We start from the raw sequence: 12,474 nt of genomic DNA, 5'->3' as shown, positions 1-12,474 counted from the left end.
ACAAATAAACAAAACACAGAAAAACCTAGGCAGATAATAATAACTCAGGGTATGTGCCAGCTGATGTTCAAGCTGTTCTACCAGATCTGAGACATCGCCAGCGAGACGGTAATCTCCGTTGGGAGATGGAGCACTAGCAGATACCTGAAGTTTGCTCATGATTCTTACCTCAAGCAGAGGAAGCGTCCAAAGCTGGGGAGCACCTTCGATTCCCTCTGACTTTGAAGTCGATGTGTTCTCCACTTGAGCCTTGAACTCAGCTGCTGTAAAGACAAGATAATTAAGTCTGAATCATCTAGTGGTGGATTTTTTTTATGCCTCTTTCAGAATGTGGGACATAATTGCTTCATGTCAGTTGCCCAATGGCTTGAATGAACATTACAGTCTCTTCCTAGATGAGCAGACAATGCCACCTATGCAATAATTCCCTCCCTGCAACATAAACACACTCACACACGCGCGCGCGCACACACACACACACACACACACACACTCTGATAGACTTGTGAAATTGTTATGGCTACATTACCAGAATGATTAAGTCAAGAATTCCAAGGTATTGAAAAAGGTGTCAAATTGTATTGAATTGGAGGAGGAAGAATTCTCCTTTCCAGGGTAATAAGCTTGTTTCTACTGGTCAGGGTGCCTGTAGTGGATACCTTTTAGACTTTTGGTGGATCCAGGTCAGTCTGAAAGCATAAGGCTTGATAACCAGGCTGACCTAGTTACCATCTTTATCTTTCAGAGTAGGACTACAGATGGCATCTCTAAGTGTTCATTCATTTCCAGAAGGTTATTAGTAGCTTCCTGACCCAGCATTCCCTTGAAGTGAGTTGGATGGGTTCACGAACTTTTATGTAACTTGATATCTTTAGATTCTAAACCCCATCCCCACTCCCATGTTTTAGTCATTGCATTTTAGATGGCCAGGGATCTGATTGCACAAGGTGTCTTATGTCTTATTTATAATTTTCTGGGTAAGACAGGGTGACCAACTGTCCTAGTTTTTCCCAGGATGTAGGATTTTCAGTACTAAACAGTCAGTCCTGGGAAAGTCCTGGGAAAACTAGGAAGTCCTGGGAAAACTAGGAAGATTGGTCACCCTAGTAAGAAAAAGAGGTGTGTTCACTTGTCATTGTCCACACTTCTGACAGCTTCTCAGATTTCTTATCAAGTGTAGCTCAAGTTATATTTACCTATTTAACTTGAGTTTCCTTAGGGGTAAAATGGGGGTAAAAACAGTATCTACCTCGATAGGTTCTGGTGAAAGAAAAATGTTGGTAACTGTCTTAGTCTGTTCGGGCTGCTATAATAAAATATCACAGGCCAGTCTCAGCTAAGCTAAGCCCACATAGTTTATAAACAACAGAAATGTATCACTCACAGTTCTGGAGTTCCGGAGGCTGGGAAGTCCAAGATCAAGGCGCCAGCATGGTCATATTCTGGTTAGGATCCTCTTCCTGGTTCACAGCCAGTGCCCTGTGGCTGTGTCCTCACATGGTGGAAGGAGCTAGGAAGCTCTCTGGAGCCTTATTTATAAGGCCAAATCCCATTCATGAGGGCTCCACCCTCAAGACTTAAGCATCTCCCAAAGGCCGCACCTACTAATACCATCACCTTTGGGGGTTAGGATTTCAACGTACGAATTTTTGGGGAACACAGACAATCAGACCATAGCAATAACCTACAGGAATGTGCTTTTAAAACTGTAAAGTGCTGTAAAATTATATTCATTAGTATGTGGCCACATCAATGGTGATACGAACCTGCAAACACTCTCCTCATAGAATCGTTTATTGTCAGTCATCATAGACTAATCCATTCACTAAATCAACAAATATTTATGGGGCATCTACCATGTGCAAGGCTCTCTTCAGCAAAAAAGACAGAATCTTTGTCCACATGGAGTTTATGTTCTAGCAGATGGAGATATAAAATAAGCAAGCAAACAACAAGATAAACAAAAATGTATAGTTTATGACATGTGCTATGAGAGAAGTAAGAGAATGTAGTTGGGGTCGTCTTGTAATAGGTAGGGTGATGTAACCAGGAGAGGCGTGCTTACTTTGTTTGGATGATCCAGGAAATCCAGGAAGGCTTCTCTGAGGAGGTGATACCTGAGTCGAGATCAAAGGATTAGAAGCCAGGCAGGCAAATCACGGAATGGAATGGGTGGACGGAACAGCAAAGGTGAAGCAGTGAGTCTGGAATGTTGTCAAGGCAGAAAGGATGGTATTAGACATCTAAATGGTGATATCAGGTGAGGAGTGCAGTTTGGGGAGAGGTTGGCTGGAAATACAAATTTCCAAGTCATCATCCTAGAGGTGGAATTAAAGCCACAGCAGTGGATGAGATCATCTGAGGCTGTTTCCCTTGGCGCATGTGCTACTGGAGGGCTGCGGGATAATTTGGGGCGCTGTATAGATAAACGTTTGAAATTACATTGTGATTATTTCCAGAGTGTTAGGAATAAAATACAGAACCAGACATGGAAGAAGATGAATAACATCACACACAACATGGGGAAAAATTTATAAAGTATCTCTAAATATTTCTGTCTTTTCCTTAGAGTTTTCCGTGGGTGGCAGCATAGGTTTCCTCCCTCCCTCTCTCCCTCTCTCCCTCTCTCTCTCTCTCTCTCTCTCTCTGGTTTTAGGTTTCCTCTTATCTCTCCTCCCTAGAGCAGCTTCTTGGCTCTACCTTCCTTCCCTGCTCTGCACCTTCATTCTTGCCCCCATTTCTTTTCTCTGTCAGAAAGATTTAGATCTTAGCCTCTTATTTGCATCTCACATCCATTAGCCGGCAGCTTAGGACCTGCTAGATTTAGAAGGAAGCTGAAAACTGTAAAATAACAGTATCTTTCCTGATGCAAATAATTAATTTTTCTTTTTGTCACAAAAGACCTGAAAGTTTAACCATATCTTGGTGAAAACCCCAGAGTCATTGTTGTGTATCCTAGGACTGCTGGCACAGGATCTGGGGAGAGTTCTCAGAGAGGGTGACCTGGATGAATGATGAGGACAGAGAATGTGAAATGTGGAGGCTCGTCCTGCAGTCCTGGAGGGCTCTCGCCTCCTTGAGCAGGTCTGCCAGACCTGCTCTGCCCACCCCAACTCCGGGACCTTGGCCAATTTACTCCCTCCTCTGGGTCTCAGAGCCATCATCGGTAAAAGTAGAGACCACATTTACTTTGAAGAGTCATTATGCAAATTAAAATAAATGAGCTAGCACATATTAAATTTTTCATACAGTGTCGATAAATTAGATGCATTATCGTATTTCCTCTATTTTTATTTTAACTTAATTTAAGAGCTATTTTAAACAACTTTTATTTTTAAGAAGTATGCAAAGTTTAGTTTTCATGGTATTTATTTTTTACAGTTACCCTCTATTTGGAAAATAATAAAAATTTTCCCTTAATATAGCTTCCACTTTTAAACAAACTTATATACATTTTAAGAAGTATGTTGATTTATGGGAAAAAAAGTAAAAGTAAAGCTCATGTGGGACATGGAATAACTTTGGAAAAAGGGGCTCAAATAAGTGGAGTTTAGGAAACAAAAATCTAAGCAGAGAGTGTGGCTAGTTCATTTTATTTCATTTGGAAGGAGCCTTAGAAATCAGCTCATTAGCCTTCCTTTCTGTTCAAGGAAATGTTTTAGGGCAAATTTGCCAAATTCATCATTAACAACAATGATAAAAGCCAGCAGCACCGTATCCAGTTTCACTATTTATTTTAGTTTTCCAGATTTAACTGAAGATTTGCTGGGAACACCTGCTTATCCAGCCTACCCACGATGGCAATCTAGAATGCAAGGTTAATTATTTCACTTACTAATGACTGACAGTGTATTAGTCTCTGCAGATCAAGGGGCACCTTTAATCAAAACTCCAAAAGAAAAATCATAATTAACTAGGTAGAATAATTGTTCATTAAAGAAAGATGTCAAGATACAGTGGTAAGGAACTGAGAATCCTAGTTCTTAGTTTCTAGAATGTCTGGGCTATTCCCATATAGAAAGAAGCTATCTGAATCCAGACATTTTTTTTTGAACTTGGAAGACAAATTATGTTATTCTTTGCAGGAGACAAAAGCAGGAGGGGACAGGGATTATGTGTATATGGGGGGATGAGCCAGATAGGGCAGTTTTAGGGCAAAAGACATGTCGAGCTCTGATCCCTCAACACCCCCTAATATTTTGTGTTGGCAAAATCTGGTTAAAAGGAAACCCTGAGTTATATAAGGGGTAGAGAAAAATAAGAGCTAACATATGTTGTGTTTGTTACGCTTTGGGCACCATCCATATATTAACTCATTAAATCTGTACCAAGACGGTATGAGGTACTAATATTATCTCCATTTTATAGAAGAGGAAACTAAGAGGGTAAGTAATTTGCCTAAGCATAGGCATCACAGCTAGTAAGTCATGGAGCCAGGATTCAGGACCCAGGTGTTCTGCTTCCACGAGTCCATCCTCTTAACCACTTTTTAGGAAGGCCACTAAAGGGCAACCCACAGCCCAGGGGATGTAGAAGGTGAGGAGAGAGAAGGATGCTGTTGCTAGGCAACCCATCTGGTTTTCCGAGTTGCTAATTGAATCTGTGTGAGTAACACAGCTATATGTGTGTATTTGAAATCACTAGTTTATTCCTGACTGGAGGAAGCTGCCTGGAGTTTGTGTGGCTCTTGAGAGAGATGAGTGACCCTACAGTTACTCTGGAAGGGCTGGGGAGATGTCTGGCAGAATCATCCTAGCACCTGGCAGCCACTCCCCCTCCCTTCCCAGCTCTGTCCCAGGACACACTCTCCTGACGTCCGTGTGATGACGTCTCTGTGTGGTGACTGACTCAGACTGTGTTTTCAGCCACCAGTCACACTCTGGCATGGTTTATGGCAGTGACTGCCTCTTGGCTTTGAAAAATATACAAACCCACTTACCTCTACTTATCATCAGTTATCTAAAAGGGAATTAAAGTTCAAAATGAATTTATTTATTTATTTATTTATTTATTTTATTTATTTATTTTATTTATTTATTTTATTTTTTCCCCCCAAAGCCCCAGTAGATAGTTGTCTGTCATAGCTGCACATCCTTCTAGTTGCTGTATGTGGGATTCGGCCTCAGGATGGACGGAGAAGTGGTGCCTCGGTGGGCGCCCGGGATCCGAACCCGGGCCACCAGCATCGGAGCGCGTGCACTTAACCACCAAGCCACGGGGCCGGCCCCAAAATGAATTTAAATTCACGCTAAATTTTAAATGTGACATACATATGACTTTTATGAGACATGAGGCATATTGTGCAACCAAGCAAACAAGATCATGTGCGACAACTCTGAAATGTTGGGGAATCACTGGTGCGAGCCCAATTCGAATAGACAAGGATTTCTCCACATGGGTGCTATTGACATTTTGGGCCACATAGTTCTTTGATGTGTAGGGGGCTGTCCCGTGCATCGTAGGATGTTTAGCAGCATCCCTGGCCTCTACCTACTAGATGTTAGTAGCACCACTCTTTGCTGCCCCAGTTGTGACAAAAATGTCTCCATTCTATGCCAAATGTCCCTTGGCAGGCCTCAGTTGAGAACCCCTAAAATAAAGTACGTATAGTAGTATTCCATCTAGCCCTTGCAGTAGAAAATGGCATTCTTCTTCAGGATCAGATTCTAATATTCCTAATGATATTTTTCTTAATTACTCAATAAATATGTGAATACATTCTCTTGGTAAAAGATTCAAACAATATTGGTTTACAGATCAAATTGAGAAAATCCTTATCATCTCCCTCCCTTCCCTGTCTCCTGTAGCCTTCTTCTAGTTTGCTTTCCAAGCATTATATTTTTATTTATTTCTCTCAATAGGTTCCAGACATCTTCATTTGGTCCATGGATAGGGTTTTAATCATTTCAACAGCTTCTGGAGATTCTTTTTCTAACTTGCATGGTTCTAATTTCAACTCACATTTTTTGAAGGCTCATTTAAATTTCTCACCAAGCATAGATACCTCAAAGTCTTTTATGAGTGCTAACAAAACCCCCAAAACAACTACAGCAAGACTACATGGTATAGACCAGTGGTCCTCAAGGTGTGGTTTCACAGCAGGAGCACCTGGAAATCACTGGAAGTGTAAATTCTCTAGCTCCTCTCCAGACCTGCTAAATTGGAAACTCTGGAGTTGGGACTCAGCAATCTGTGTTTTAAAAAGCTCTTCAGGTGATTCCGAGACACCTTAACGTGTGAGAACTATTGGTATGTAGATTAAGGCTCAAGATTCAGGAAAATGACTGGGATTTGGAAGAAAACACCCCAACTAAGGCCAATCTACCTTTCTCTGTCAGAGGCTTTCTCTGGTAGAGATAGAATGAGGGTGTTACTTTTCCAAAGAGATATATTAAGAACTCAGAGACAAGCATGAATATCTTTGTATCATTTTAAATCTTGCTTAACCGGTCCTTACATTGGAGGTGGGGGTTGAGGGTTGTTGAAGATGGATAAGACCTGCTTTTACCCCTTGAGAAACTCATAACCTAGAATTGGAGAAAGACTGGTGTACAAATAATTGCACTGTGATAACAATGGATAACATTGAAAAGTTGCTCCAAGTGCTCTTGGAGCAAAAGGAAGGAGCAACACACTCTGCCTGGAAGAAGGGAAGGGAAGGTATTCCAGGTAAAAGGATCAGCATGTGCAAAAGCACAGAGGCACGCAAACCGACTTGGTGGGAGAGGATGTAAAGGGGAGGAGGAGAGGCATTTCGGAGTAGTGCAGTGAGTAGTCTGTAGGGGCAACTAGGCAGACTGAAGAAAGTGGTTTCCAGCTGGATTATGAAGGGTTTTTGTCATGCGCAGAAATTTGATTTTTACCCAGAAAACAAAAAGAAACTCAACAATAGGAAAACAACCCAATTAAAAAGAGAGAAGAGATCTGAACAGACAGCTTTCTGAAGAAGATACATAGATAGCAAATAAGCATATGAAAAGATGAGCAGCGTTGTCATTAGTAACTCAAATTAAAACAATGAGACACAACTACACACCTATTAGAATGGCTCAAATTAAAAAAAAAATCTGACGACACACACTGACGGTGAGGATGCAGAGCAACAGGAACTCTCATTCATTGTTGATGGGAAGGTGAAATGGTACAGCCTCTTTGGAAAGCAGTTTGGCAGTTTCTTATAAAACTAAACCCAGTCTTACCATATGACCCAGCAATAGTGTTCCTAGGTGTTTATAGAACTGATTTGAAAACTGAGGTTCACATAAAAATCAGCACAAACACAAATGTTTATAGCAGCTATATTTATAATTGCCCCAAACCGGAAGCAACCAAGATGTCCTTCAGCTATGGGAATGGATAAACTGTGGTACATCCATACAGTGGAATGTTAATCAGCATTAAAAAGAAATGAGCTATGAAGCCACAAAAAGACATAGATTAATCTTAAATGGGTATTGTTAAGTGAAACAAGTTAGTCATGAAGCTAGAAAATGCTACACACTGTGTGATTCCAATTATATGACATTCTGGAAAAGGCAAAACTAAACAGATCTGTGATTGCCAGGGGTGAGGGGGTGGGGTGGAGGAGGTTGAAGCACAGATATTTTAGGTTGGTGAAACTATTCTGTACTATGCTATAACGGTGAAACAAGACATTAAGCATTTGTCAAAACCCGTAAAACTTTACAGCTCAAAGAGTAAACCTTAACGTATGTAAATTTTAAAAAATCACTTAGGAGATTGAGGGATCCAGGATGGAATGCAGAATGTGACAAAAGAATCTAAATACATTACAAACATATAAAACAACCTTGCTTTAGAGGATGGGGAAACAAGGTGCTGACCTATGTAACTTAGGAAATGAATGGAATTTGTTAAGACTAAAGGCAACAGAAACTATTGTTTAAACACTGTACTCTACTGGATAATGTTGTTTTACACAGGGGTATGGGTTAACAATTCTGAAACCACAATATATGTATACTGGAATTGAACAATTAGGCAAATGGATGGTGGATGGTGGGAGCCAGGTTTGTCACAGTTGGATTGGGAGGTTGCAGATAAGCAAGGGAGGAGGCAAGAATGATCTGTGTGGTAATGCATTAGAGTTGGAAACATCAAAATGGACTCATGCTTTGCTTAATACAGATACAGATGGTTATGTATATACACATAGATGTCTCCTCGCTCTGTCAGCTGAGAAGGCCTAGAAGCAACAATGCCCCAGCAGCCGTGAGCACACCTAGCGCCCAGATCTTGATTTCTAATACCATTCTCCAACAAAAGGAACTAGGGCTCCTTGGAAAAATGGCTGATTCTAGGGTTGAGGCAGGATATATACAAGATGATCCTGGAGCATCTTGTAGTGCCAGAAAGTGAGAAAGTGCTCAACAACAGAAAAAAAGAAAATGAATAAAAATCCATAACGATATCAAATGGATACAGGAGTCAACTGAAAGATCTCCCAATGGCCAAAGCTGGAAGAAGATGAGCAACAACAACAAAAAGTAGTAGTATTGGATTATAAACCAAAGTATAAAATAAGTGTCTATAAGTTCATACTGATATAAATGATTGAATAAATAGAAAATAGACAAATCTCCTGTGCAGAAGAAATTCAAATAATTTATGGAGATGCTGCACCTCTAAGGAGGGGGAGCATAACTCCTACTCTTTAAGTGTTGGCTACACACAGTGACTTTCTTCCAAAGGCTACAGAGTACGAAAAGGAGAAAAAAGGCGGAACTTAACAGTGGAGAAGCCAAGTGATGAGGTTAACACCAACAGCAAGAAGTCATACTGATAGTATGTACTGCTGATATGATGTGATGTGACGAGAATGGCGCATTACCTCTGTGGTATTCCTCCCACGAGCACATCGCTTCAGTCTAATCATGAGAAAATATCAGACAAATCCCAACTGAGGGACATTCTACAAAATCCCTGACCAGTCATCCTCAAAACTGTCTAGGTCATTAAAAAAAACCAAGAAAAGTCTAAGGAATTGTCACAACCAAGAGAAGCCTAGGGAGACATGCCGACTTAATGTAATATGGCATCCTGGATGGGATCCTGGAAAATAAAAAGGACATGAGGAAAAAACTGAGGAAATCTGAATAAAGTATGGGCTTTACTTAATAAAAATGTATCAATATTGGTTCATTAAGTGTGAGAAATTACATACTAATCTGAGATGTTAATAATAGGGAAAACAGGTATGTGGTAAACAGGAACTCTTTTCATAATAATTCTATAAATCTAAAACTGTTCTAAAATTAAAAGTTTATTAAAAAAAGCCTCAAGGGAGACAATGAACGGATACCCACAGAAAAGTGACATCATCCTTTTGTCGTACACTATGAAATGGCCCATTGAAAAAAAAAGGCAATTAAAATTTCCAAACTCTTTGAAAGTTGCAGTGCTTATTGCTTGCAGACATTAAGGTGACAGCCTGAAAAAAGGAAAAAAAAATTCTCAAGGAGGGAGATAGTTGAGACAACCGAGTATATAACATTCTCATGGACTTTTGAAGTTTTGGAGGATCATCCTCCAGAGTACCTTAAATCTTGGCAGTGTCTTGAGAATGCTCTAGTTGTCTTCCAGGACCCTCCTACCCTCCTGTGGTTGGATTACTTCTGCCATACCAGTGCTTACACCCTATTGGGCAAAGGGTTGCAACAAGGATCCCAGGTGAATTCGTTTTTTATTATTGTTGTAACAAATTACCACAAACTTAGTGGTTTAAAACAAAACAAAAGGTATTATCTCACTGAAGCTTTACAACATACTTGTCTGATATATTCTTGTTAGTATTTTCATTTTTATAGATAGTAACTTACCCAGGCTTACATAGTACTAAGAGGTGGACTGTGGTAGATGGTCTCCAAAGATGGCCACCATATTAGCCTTCCACTGTTTTCTCCACAAATGTTATTTCAGAGAGAAATAAACTCATATCTTGTTTAGGTCACTATTAGTTTAGGTCTCTGTTAGAACAGCTGAAGCTATATCCTAACTAATATGGTTCCAAATACAGCCATTTTCCAAGTTCTCTTAGTTTTACTTCTGTAACATTGTCCCTGCCCATCCTGTTGTCTCTATTCCCACTGTCATTCCACTAATTCCTTTTTCCTCTGTTACCAAAAAAGCCTCCTGAGCTGGTCTCTAATCCAGTGGTTCTCAAGGCAATTTTGCCTTCTAGGGGATATTTGGCAAAGGTTGAAGGCATCTTTGGTTCTCACAACCGAGAGGCGGGTTCTACTGGCATTTTGTGGCTAGAGACTAGAACTGCTGCTAAACATCCTACAAGGTACAGGATAGTCCTCCACTTCAAAGACTCATGAGGCCCCAAATGTCAATAGTGCTGAGGTTGAGAAACCCTTATCTAATTAATACATCCCCCCACACTCTGCCAGTGATATATTCACATTTCAGATCTGACCCACCTGCTTGTGGTATACACCTGTCAGGCTCACGGCTTTCTATCCTCTTTTGAACAGCATTCCTATATTTGGGGAAATTCCAATATTATAAGTCTCGCTTCCCCAAGGAAGGAGTTTGGACCCCAAATTCCAGTCTTCTTGGCAGCCAGGACTCAGGCATGGGTCTCCCTCAATCAGATGCATCCTTATGAGGCTTTGATTTAGAAGAGAGCAAGACGAGGAAATAGGCTCTTTTGGAAGCCTGGCATTTTGTCGGTGGAGGAGACCGCAAAAACGTGCGGCATTTGAAGGTGGAAGCCATTCCCCAGTGGTTCCTGGCAGCGGTGACAGCAGTTTCCTCCACTGTGGGGTGGGGTGTCAGCAGCAATCCCAGTCATGGTAGTTTCCTTATCAGGCCAGTTCTTCTGCGTGGTTCTGAGCTTCATTCCTGGAAGCTTAGCCTGGAGCCACTTCTCCAGTCCTCCCCAGAATACTCTGAGCTAGCCAGTATCCTTTTAATATGCTCCTTTTGTGCTTAGTCAGCCAGAGTCAGCCTCTAGCGCTCAGAACTAAGAACGCTGATAAAGATTCCTCTGCTTAAAACTCTCCAGTGGCTTCGCATACATTCTAGAATGTGTCCCAAATCCTTTGCTGAGCTCAAGGCTCTTGTTTATCTGAGATATACCCACTCTGTCCTTCACTCTGGCCACACTGAGCCACCCTGGTCCTGCCACCCTTCCTTGATCCCATATTGCTTGCCACTAAAGAACTCTATTGACACAGCAACTTTTCTCTATGTACCCTGATCCCCAGGACTGTTCTTATCTATATCATAAACAAGACACTTCTTACACTCTACTACAGGAGTTTACTCACTCAACTGTAAGCTCTGCATGGGAAGGAACATGTCTTTTCAGTCTTTGGGTTCTCAGCACCTAGGATAATATCTGGCACAAAGTAGGTGATTAGCACATTTCCTTACTGAATGAAAGCCAGGATGTGGGCAAGCACTGCCACCTACTGGAAGAAACTTTATTCAACTCTTTTATAAGGATTTGGACAATGGCTAGCATCCAAGGATGAAAGGTGATGACGCTCTCTCCCTCATCTAAGTCATCATCACCATTATTGTCAGACCCTCTGTGGTAGCCAGTCTCCTAGATGGTGCTCAATGACTCCTGTGTATTGGTATTCATGCCTCTGGGTTGATCCTCCCACACTGAAGGGTTGGTTTGTGATCAATAGAATATGACAGAAGTGATGGTGTGTGACTTCTGAGGCTAGATCATAAAAGACACTACGGATTCTGCCTTCCTCTCTCTGGGATTGCTTGCTCTGAGGGAAGCCAGATGTCACATCACGGGGACACTCAAGAGGTCCCTATGGGGAGGTCATGCAGTGAAAAACTGAGGCCTCCTGCCAACAGTCATGTGAGTGAGCCATCTTGGAAGCAGAATCGCCAGCAGGAGTCAAGACTTCAGATAACTGCAGCCTTGGCCTACATCTTGACTGTAGATGAGAGACCAAGACAGAACGACCCAGCCAAGCCATGCCGCAATTCCTGACCTATAGAACCTGTGGGACAATAAATGTTTGTTTTCAGCTGTTACGCTTTGGGGTGATTGTTATGCAGCAACAGATTACTGATATACTCTCCGACAGAGATCACTGACTACAAGCTGTTCTACCATTTTGCTACTGTCATAGGAGGAAACCACCAGAGCCTGGGCTCAACCTAAGGCCACGGAGGAAACGCGGTAAGAGCCAGGCACACCTGGGCCTTGCGGAGTGGCGAGCTGTACTGTCTCCAGCATCCCTCTCAGCGTTAACGCCCTCCAGGTACACCTGGAGGGAGCGGGCACAGCCACGGCGGCGGAACGACGGGGACACAGGCGAGCCGCGGCCCCTCGGCGCCTGCGCAGTGCGCCCCCGCGCTCCCAGGTGGCGCCGTTGCGCGCCGAGTCATCGATCGCAGTCCCCGAGCGGCCTGGCTCGGCGCAGCCGCCCGCCGCCCGCCAGCGGGGTGGGCTCCAGGGGGCGCCCTCAGGAGAGG

The sequence above is a fragment of the Diceros bicornis genome, chromosome 25 (genome assembly GCF_020826845.1).
Source record: "Diceros bicornis minor isolate mBicDic1 chromosome 25, mDicBic1.mat.cur, whole genome shotgun sequence".
Lineage (NCBI taxonomy): Eukaryota > Metazoa > Chordata > Mammalia > Perissodactyla > Rhinocerotidae > Diceros > Diceros bicornis.
Note: the sequence above shows the minus strand (reverse complement) of the source record.